Source organism: Vidua chalybeata, chromosome Z (assembly GCF_026979565.1).
Source record: "Vidua chalybeata isolate OUT-0048 chromosome Z, bVidCha1 merged haplotype, whole genome shotgun sequence".
Classification (NCBI taxonomy): Eukaryota; Metazoa; Chordata; class Aves; order Passeriformes; family Viduidae; genus Vidua; species Vidua chalybeata.
Window position 1 is genome coordinate 57,263,069 of NC_071570.1, and position 9,588 is coordinate 57,272,656.

The window sequence follows — 9,588 nt, forward strand, 5'->3', positions numbered from 1 at the left end:
CTTTTGTCCTACATTGTGAAGTTTATTTTCCTAGGCAGAAGATTAAATGTGTCTTTACATAGTATGTGAGTTTATATTACAGAGAACAGAAAGAAATTTGTATTACAGCCTGGGATTCATAGCCATCTGCAAAATGCCTTAGGATTACAGGATCAGAGAAATATTTGCCTTAATGGAGTTATAATCCTACATTAAATACTCTTGTACGTGGAATCTGTGCAGAGTTTTCATGTTTTTCAGCAAAGGACAAATTCTGCACAGCTTACAAAAAGCACTTTTTAGCTTTGTTGATTCCTCTTGTTCTTTTAATTTTGCTCCTGTGGATAATAGGATTTTGTAGGATCTCATGCTGGATGCATGGAAGCCTTTAATTGCTAATTTCCTCTGTTGTACAATACTAGATCAATCAATATGCAACAGTTACTGAAGAAATTAAAAACAATGCATTGCAAACCTCCAGGCATTTTATTTTTTTGAGTTTCTTTTGGTATGTCCCAGCTCAGCTCTAATGTAATGAGCATTTAGGTGCAGCACAGTAGCCACATGAAGTTCAGTTTCAGATTTGTTTGAAGGTATTAAACACAAAATACAGTATTTTTAGGTGGAACTTGCATGATTTTAAAAATATGCGCAGTGTAAAAGGAAAAATTTAGAAAGTTTGTTTTCAGGTCTTTTGTATTCAGAATTTACCAATAAATACATTACCTCGAAGAAATGAATACTCTGAAGTCCAAACTCTTTTGACAGAAGCTGTGTGTGATGAAGTAGCACTCTTTGTAAGCAATTTAATTCGACTGAATTTAATTTGCAATTTTACTTTTCTGTAATGGTAAATCTGTTTCATTTTTCTCTTACCAAAAGATTAATAAGTGAAACCCACCAGTCTAACAAGATATTGATTAAAAAGGAAGGAATGTGTTTGCTTCTCATGTTTGGTCCTTTATCCTTGTCCACTTTGTACTTCCAAATGTTGCTTCCAAAATGAAATCTGCTTTCCATGTGCCGCAATCTCTTGTGTTGGAAAACTGGTGGCATGGATAGCAGGCTTTTGAATGCATGCAAATATTTTTCAAAAGTGAGCACTGTTAATTCACCATATTTTCATAGTCTGTAGGAGTAAGTCTATGAAAAAAGACAGGGATGGAAATGTTTTAAAATAAGAACACAAACCACACCTCCCCTTTTGTTTAGAAAGCTTTCTTATTAAAGAAATGCTCAGGACAAACATAAATGTATTTTTCTTCAACATTGTACTTTTGTTGCCCCATAAACCCATACTACCAATAAATTACTCTTTTATTAGTTTTTCTTGAGATAAAAAGGAAACTTTTCAAGTGACTTCAAAAGAGGCAAAAATTATTTTAAGACCATTTTCTTCTCAACTGCTACATTAGATAAAAAATTGCTTATGCTGCATTATTTTCTACAACTTTCGTGCTTGTTTTGAAATTTAATTAAAAATGGGCCTTTTTGAAAGAGATAGTGGTTCATGCTTTTCTCTTGATGTTTGTGTGTTTTATGTCTATATACATGAATGCACATAAATGATATATTTGTTTCTGCCTCAAAGCAATAAAATGTCTAATTTACTGTGGTATGTTCCACTGCATCTCTACAGAACTGAATTTCTTCACATGTGATGATACTACAAATTCTACTCCTTTTTTCTCTCTTTTTAACACCATTCAATCAGTTAATGAAGAGCTGTGGCTTTGTGTATGCTATTTGAAGAAAAAGGATTCCTTTGTTATTCACTGAAACCTGCATGAAGACTAAATTGCTGTGGCAATTTCTCAAGTATTTCAGTTTCAGAGTCCTATTCTCTCTTTCTGCAGTGGTGGCTGACTCCTGTTTGGTACCACACAAACATGCATATCTTGACAAACTGAAACAGCAACCAAGTGCTGTGTCTCCAGCTCTGTGCCCTAGTAGGTGCAATGAGATAACCATTCTATTTCTCACCCACAGTTTCTCCTTCCCCAAACTGCTATAATCACGTTAAAAACACAAACCAAAAAACAAAACAAAAAAAAACCAAAAAACAAAACAAAAAAAAAAAAATAAAAAGAGAAAACCATAATAACAGAACTGTGCAGCCATTGTGCAGCCATTTCTTATCTCCTTCTACAAAATGTATGCTTCAGTGACTTTCAAATTGCTTTGGTTACGGGGTTTGTTCCTTGTATTCCAATTCACAATCCTTCCAGACTCCCAGCCCTGAGAGCTGCTGCTTTTGTATCATAGGCACAGATAACAGGCAGAAATAAAAAGGAGAGAAGAGTGTGTGTTTTAAGTAGGATGAGAGACTATTTTGGTTTAACCTGAGCCAGCAGCCAAGTCCCAGGCAGCCACTTGTTTGCTCCCCCACCAGCAGGATTGGGAAGAGAACTGGAAGGGTAAAAGTAAGAAAATGCATGGACTAAGGTAAAGACAGTTAAATACACACAACAGCAAAGCAAAATAAAGAACTAATTCCCTGCTTCCCATGGGCAGGCAGGTGTTCAGCCATCTCCAGGAGAGCAGGGCCCCATCACATGTAACAGACTTGGGAATACAAATGCCATCACTCTGAACATCCCTCTCTTCCTTCTTCCTCTAGCTTTATGTGTTGAGCAGGATGCCATGCAGCCTGGAATATCCCTTTACCTGGTTGGGGTCGCCTGTCCTGGGAATCTGTGTCTCTTCCCAGTCTCCCATGCCCCCCCAACTTCCTTACCAGTGTGGCAGTACAAACAGCAGAAAAGGCATTGGCTCTGTGTAAGCCCTGCTGAGCCATAACAAAACATCTCTGTGTTAGCAATCCTGTGTTCAGCACAAATCCAACACACAGGCCCGAATTAGCCACTGTGAAGGAAATTAACTCTACCACAGCCAAAACAAGTACAGAGACTTAGGTAAAAGTCGTTTATGTTGTTAGGATATGTCTGCTATAAAGCTTGGTACTTGTCACTGTGGCTTGGTGTTCAACATAAAACCAGGATTGTCCTGTTTATGAAGTATATCTTAGGTTAGCTGAATTGGTTTAGTGGTTTAATATTTACGAAATATTTCTTTGATTCCCATTGTATTTCCTAAAAGTTGCTAACTACTTTTGTATGTGAGAAGGTACTTCTGTCACTAAGCAGCAAAAGAATTGCTCTACCTATGGGACCATGGAAGCAGTAACTGAGAGCCTCAGTAGCTGTAACTGAAAGATTCTTTTGGACTTGAATGCTAAGATTTCCTCTCAATAAAGAGAGATATTAAAGAGTATATACAAATTACTTAAAGTACATGAAGACATACAAACTTCGTGTGTTAGTGGAAGAGAACTACACAAATATTTTGCAAATTAATAATATATAAACCATTTGCTGCTTATATACATGAATGGAAATATAGATAATGTATTTACAAAATGCATTTTATTGTTTATCACCATTTTAAAATACACCAGAAGTAAAAAACCAGAAGTTTATCCCCATTAAAAAATACATTTTAAAAGGAAAATTAAATTTTATGAAACAAAAAGTCTTGCTTCTAGTTGCTTGTTCTCCTTTTATTGTTGACTCATATATATATATATATATATATATATATATATATATGTATATGAAATGCATAGATAAAGTAAAAATAAATTTCTAGTGGGGTTTTTATATGTTCTTTTTAAGACATTTTAAGATGGCTATACTGAGAAATGGATACTTGTCATGATTAAGCATTTGCAGAACTGAGGTCACACACATTACGCTTGAGTCTTTTCCGTAATTACCAGCAGAAGGTAATGAGGAAAAAAATTATACTGCTCTATATTAATGTTTCAGCTTATGGTGTTTCATTACACTTGAAGTAGTCCTCTAAGGGATTTTAAGTTCATCCAAAATCAAGTTCCATATTTTTTTCAGGGATTAGATAGGTTGTCTTCAGTCAGCGCTAGATGTGCTGGTGTATGCCAAGTGTGGAGTCAGTATTGTGGGGAACACTAGGTTTAGATGACAATTTTATTCATACAATTTTCCCTAGAAAGATGATGTGGATTTTCTTTTCATGGCAAATTAAATTCCATACAGTAGTGCCTGGTTTGCTTTTTTTCATGTTTTTTTCATGGGAGCTTAATAGAGCTATACATAACTGGAATCTTGCTGGTCATTCAGTTTCATTCGGAAATGTATCAATAATGTATTAGATAATGAAAGGTGCTAGTAGTCAGGTATTTGCCAAAAACAATGAACAGTTATGGTCTGTGACCCTTGCCTTATCCAATGACATTTTCTTTCAGTTCTTTGAGCAGGCATTTTTAGTAGATAAAATATGTACTTCAGTTATCTTGAAATTGTTGTGAGATTATCATTCTCTTGGCTTTGTTCACCTGTGTCCTGCCAGACAGACAACAGTTCTCCCCTCTGTGGAGCACTTTCCTCCCTCTGATCAGTGAGAGTTTCTTTAGCTCAGCAAGCTGAACCTACACCTCAGCCTGCAAAACTAAATCCTCCCTGCCTGTTCAGACAGCAGTGATGTTTCCTTTTGACCCTGTTGTCACTATGGAATTGCAGATGATATTTTGCAGAGCTATTCTGGTACTGTTGGGGCATTATGTGCTTTTGATATGAGAAAGGTGAACATCGGTTTCTGTTGCAGTTTCTGTTTACTAGGGATTTATCTGAAATGGAAAAAAAAAGTCAGTATTGTCTCATAATAACAGACAAAATATGAAAGCAAACTTTTAAGGGCCAGATTTTACACTTTACCTAGGAGCTCCTAACAGGAGGTCCTTGCTTGTATGCCCTTCTCAAGATGCATGGAAAATCACAGTCATTCTGTTGCAGAAAATAGAAAAACAGTTCTGTCTTTCTAGAGGCATGTAGCACTTCAAAGATGGGGGAAAGGGGCATGACTATAGTGTAGCTCAAAACTGTAATGCTGAATATCACAGCTTTAAAAGTGAATCTGTGCATGGATGCAGCCTCTTCTTTAGGATATGTATTCTTTAAGTTTTTTAAGGACATCAAGAGAAATGTAAGTGTACTTAATAATCATGCAAGAAACATTCACTTACCTGTCAGCATTGTTGACCTCAGGTATAAATTGTTCTAAATTATTCCTGTTGTTTCCATAATGTGTGTATGAGAAGATGGTACTAAGTCAAAGTGATAATGAAGTTCGAGGAGAGGGGAATTGAGTATTTCTGGTTCTTTTTTTAAAGATAGTTCTAAAATTCAGAAGCGCAGGACAAATTGTTAGAGGAATTGAATTAGATGTGGAGAGATGTATGAGTTACAGGATAAGAGAGTTTCTGCCTCTTGATTTGCATCTGCTCTTCCTAGTACCTTGAAATCAGAAAAAATTGTAATGTGAATTTCATAACATTTTAGAGAATTTAATAACATTTTAGATTCAGTCTTATTCTTTATATTCTGTTGAAATAAATGATTTTAAAAAAAAGTCTCGTTGTCCCGTTTTCAGAGATATGAACTTTTCTTTTGTGAAGTTTTGGAGTATATTCTAGTGATTTGGATTCAATTCACTGCAAGTTTTACAGTTAGCAGATTTTTTTTTAAGTTATGGGGTTTTTTTCCCTGTAAAATACTGACTATATTCTGTTCCCAAAATTACTGAAGCAACCACAGAAGACGGAAAGCTAGTTGCACGCTGTATACGTTTTCAGCTTTCACGATGAAATACCATCTTCCTGAAATAATTGTATAAATTGTGTCTATTCAATATCAACACATGGGTTTTATTTCCTTTATAAGTTCATTCAAAATTACAGTCATATTAGTGCCTTTATTTTGAGACAATTACTACTTCATAAAAGTAGATGTTTGGCAAGTAGTTACTTATACCAAATTTTATTTATATAAAAATGTTACTAATATCTATCTATTTGTATTTCTTCACTGATTCTTAGGAACTTTGTCCTCTGCCCAGCAGGTTATCCATCTTCAAGTCTAAGGTTCTGCTCCTGATGTGTGGCAGGTAACCCATGATCATGAATAAATTCTTCATACACTACTTCTTTATTGGGGGAAAAATGCAGTGCTTTTGATTAACAATGGAACTTAATAAAGGGGAAAAAATAAAATATGACAGGGTTGTTCTGCTGAGTGATTCTTCCAGTTAAGTTGATGATTTCTACAGGAACATGCCTCATGAATAATTCAGGCAAGATGGAAGCAAGTGTTTTGCTGGCCAGTGATTCAATGAAGAAATCATGTTAGAACCAAAGCATTCTATGTAAAATGCATGATACTCTTAATGCTTATGTTTAAGTATTAATAAGTTTCGTCCTATAGGATAACCAGGGTGCAGTAGAGTTGAACCCCAAACAAGATTCTTGTATATCACTTCAGGAGCTGTCACAAATGCTCTATTTTAAAATGGAACCGAGGGGAGGGTCACTGTTTAACATAGTAGCAGGCTCCAGTTCTCAGGCAACCTGAACTGTTTTTCAAAAGAGAGCCAATATTTTACAGATGGCTTTGAAAGCTCTAGTGAAGAAACAGGTACTCCACTCTATGTTGCTCTGCTTCCTGAAGAGTTAAATTTCTTTGAGTAAACAATCTGAGAAGCAACACAAGCAAGCTTTAATAGAAACATCTTTCAAAAATGATCTATGATAGCTCATGTAAGAAATGCATAGTAAATACCAACTGTTGTGTTTTAATTTCCATATTCATTAAATAAATATATTTGTTGTGTAAATATGCCTTGTTGTGAATGCAGCCAGTGGATGCTTGAGTTATACAGAGGATAATGAATTTTATCTGAGAATCTTTGAAGAGTTTAAAGAGGTTTCTTAATTTCTGCATTTTCACTGTGGTGCCAAAACCTGCTAACTTGTTCTTATGCTTAAAAAGGAGTTTTTGAGAAGTTAATGGATTGGTTGTGCCATTCCTATTTGTGTGTTCCATTAGTGCTGTTTGGTAAGGCTAGAGTTCATGCTGCAGCATGAACTATTTGTGTTGGAGGCCTCCCTGAGGAATGTACAGCTGGAGACTGCCTTTTGCTTCTGCTTTACCTTCACTGTGATATTGCACACTGGCATAAGGACTCCACTGCAGCATGTAAAATTTGTTTAAACATCCCAGAGCTGAAAATGTGTTATAATGTGCAGTGGCATTCAAAATTTCACTGCAATATACTGCAGAAGTTTCCTTCTTAGCTATGTTATTCTGCCAGCATCACTGACAGGCTCAGTCTTGGCTAGCAGTGTGTCCATCTTGGAGCCAGCTGGACCTGGCTCTGTCTGACAGGGGGGAAGCTTCTGGCACCATACTACAGAAGCCTGAAGCTTCTCCCCTTCTCCCTCCCAAACTTGCCTCAGAATTGCAGTACTGTGTGCTTGCACTGCTGACAGCACAGCTGCAGGACAAGGTTCCCAGTCCCAATGCAGCACACACACAAAACAAAGACCAAGATCAAGGAAAAAACTGCAGTTTTAAGGAGTACAGGGACAGCTGAAAAGTGCTCTGTTGGGATTTGAGCACCCGTGGTATCTTTGTGCTGCAAGAATGGTGGGTAGATCCTTACTCAAAATAACCCACAGATGGTCTGGCAAGGATTCCATGATTAGGACATCAGAGGAAGAAAAACCCCCAAATCCTGGGACCATGTCAGTGTGACCCAAGGGGAAAAAAGCCTTCCTGACTGCAGAGGCAGGGCACCAGTGGTGTTGTGGTGCTGCAAGTGCAGCTGACAACAAGTTATTCACAATGGCCCAGGGGGATTTGCTAATCTGCTGTGGGGCAAAATTCCTTCCTAACACTAGAGCTGCCCATTTCCTGAGCATGTGAGCAAGCCCAGACCAGGGGCTTCTCCTAGTGAGCCACAAGCAGTCAGGTAGCTCATGAGCTGAGCACAATGTGCCATCACCTGGAGGAGTCTAGCAGAGCCCTTCCTCATTAGGACCTTGGGAGAACCCTCAGCACGGGGCTTGGGCACTCCTGCAAGCCAAACTCCCTTGGGCTTATGTGAGCAGAGGGCAGCACCCTAGGACTTGCTGTGACAGTCCTTGAAGTCATCTCCTGCTCTGCTTATGCTGCTCATAAAGCTCAGGAGTATGGAAAACAGCCTGTCCAGCCTTGAACCTCTGCAGAGTCACCTTCCCAAACAATGGCTGTGGTTTCTGCAAAAGAAGGCAGGCAGTGCCTCAAGCATGTGGAGAGCTGCTACCCTTCCTTGCAGCAATGAAAGCAACAGGCCATGGCACAGGTCACTGCATCCAAGACCACCATAAAAAGTATGCAGTGGAACTGTTAGAATGAGTCCAGAGGAGTGCCATGAAAATTACTGGAGAGCTGGAACACCTCTGCTATGACAACAAGCTCAGAGTTGGGGTTGTTCAGCCTGAGGAAGGAAAAACCTTCAAGTACATAAAGTGACAGCATCAGGCACAGCACCAGGCACATAATTGCCAGCCAGATGAGGGAGGGGATTGTGCTGCTCTGCTCTGCTCTGTGTGGGAGCAGCCTTACCTCATGTGTTGGGGGCAGCTTTGTGTGCCACAATGTAAGAGAGACACTGAGCTGTTAGAGAGTGTCCAAAGGAGGGCAACCAAGACTGTGAAAGGTCTCAAGGGCAAGATTTATAAGGAGGAGCTGAGGTCACTTGGCACGTTCAGCCTGGAGAAGGCTGCAGGAGATCTCATTGTGATTTACAACTTCCACAGGGAGGGCAGTGGGTAGTAGGTGCTGATGTCCCCTATGTGGTGACAGTGATAAGATACAAGGAAATGGAATGAAGGAAAAAGTCCTTCCCTGAGAGGGTGGTCAGTCACTGGAAGTGGTCATCATGTCAACAAGCCTGTCAGAGTTCAAAGGGTGTCTGGACAACAGGTATGTGGGGATTTTTTTTAATGTAGTCCTGCAAGGCCCAGGTATTTGGACCCAATGATCCTTAAAAGGATCCCTTCCTACTTTAGGTATACTACAGTTACATTATTCTACTACACATCTAAGGTAATTGCTTGAAATACTACTAAACACTATTTCCCCATTACTTGACAATGTAACAGCTTTCTGTTTTTAAACAAGTTGACAATTTGTACTTGGCAGCTTTTATTATGAATAGAATTAATTGTGTATAGTTCTTGCATACTGTCCTTGTCTTTTGCAGTGTGCCTTCTAGGATATAAGAGGTTTGATTAAACATACTCAGTTTGACAAAACATATTTTAATGATGCTCTGTAATGCCAGAGATTTTCCATTTAATGGCACTTAGACCATATTGACACACAAAGCAGTTGTGACATGTTTATATTTCAGTGTTCCTTGAATCCAAACTCTGTTTTAATAAAAAAATGACACAATATTTATTATGCTATGATACATAGGTCATTGATTCTTAAGGATGACATAATTTCAGGAAAGTAGATGTGATTGCTCTGAAATGTAATGACAGTTTTAGAAGGATTATCTATACTTCGGGTTCCCTATGGCTTTTGATTTCCTTTCAGTTAATTAACTTTAAAAATATTAATTCCAGATAGCAGGCTAGATTCAGCTACATATAAAACATAGAAATATGGGTTAAACCAAAATAGATCACTGTATTTTAGTCCTTAAGTCTCAAATTGTACATGGTTGAGTTGGGGCATCTCATGCAAG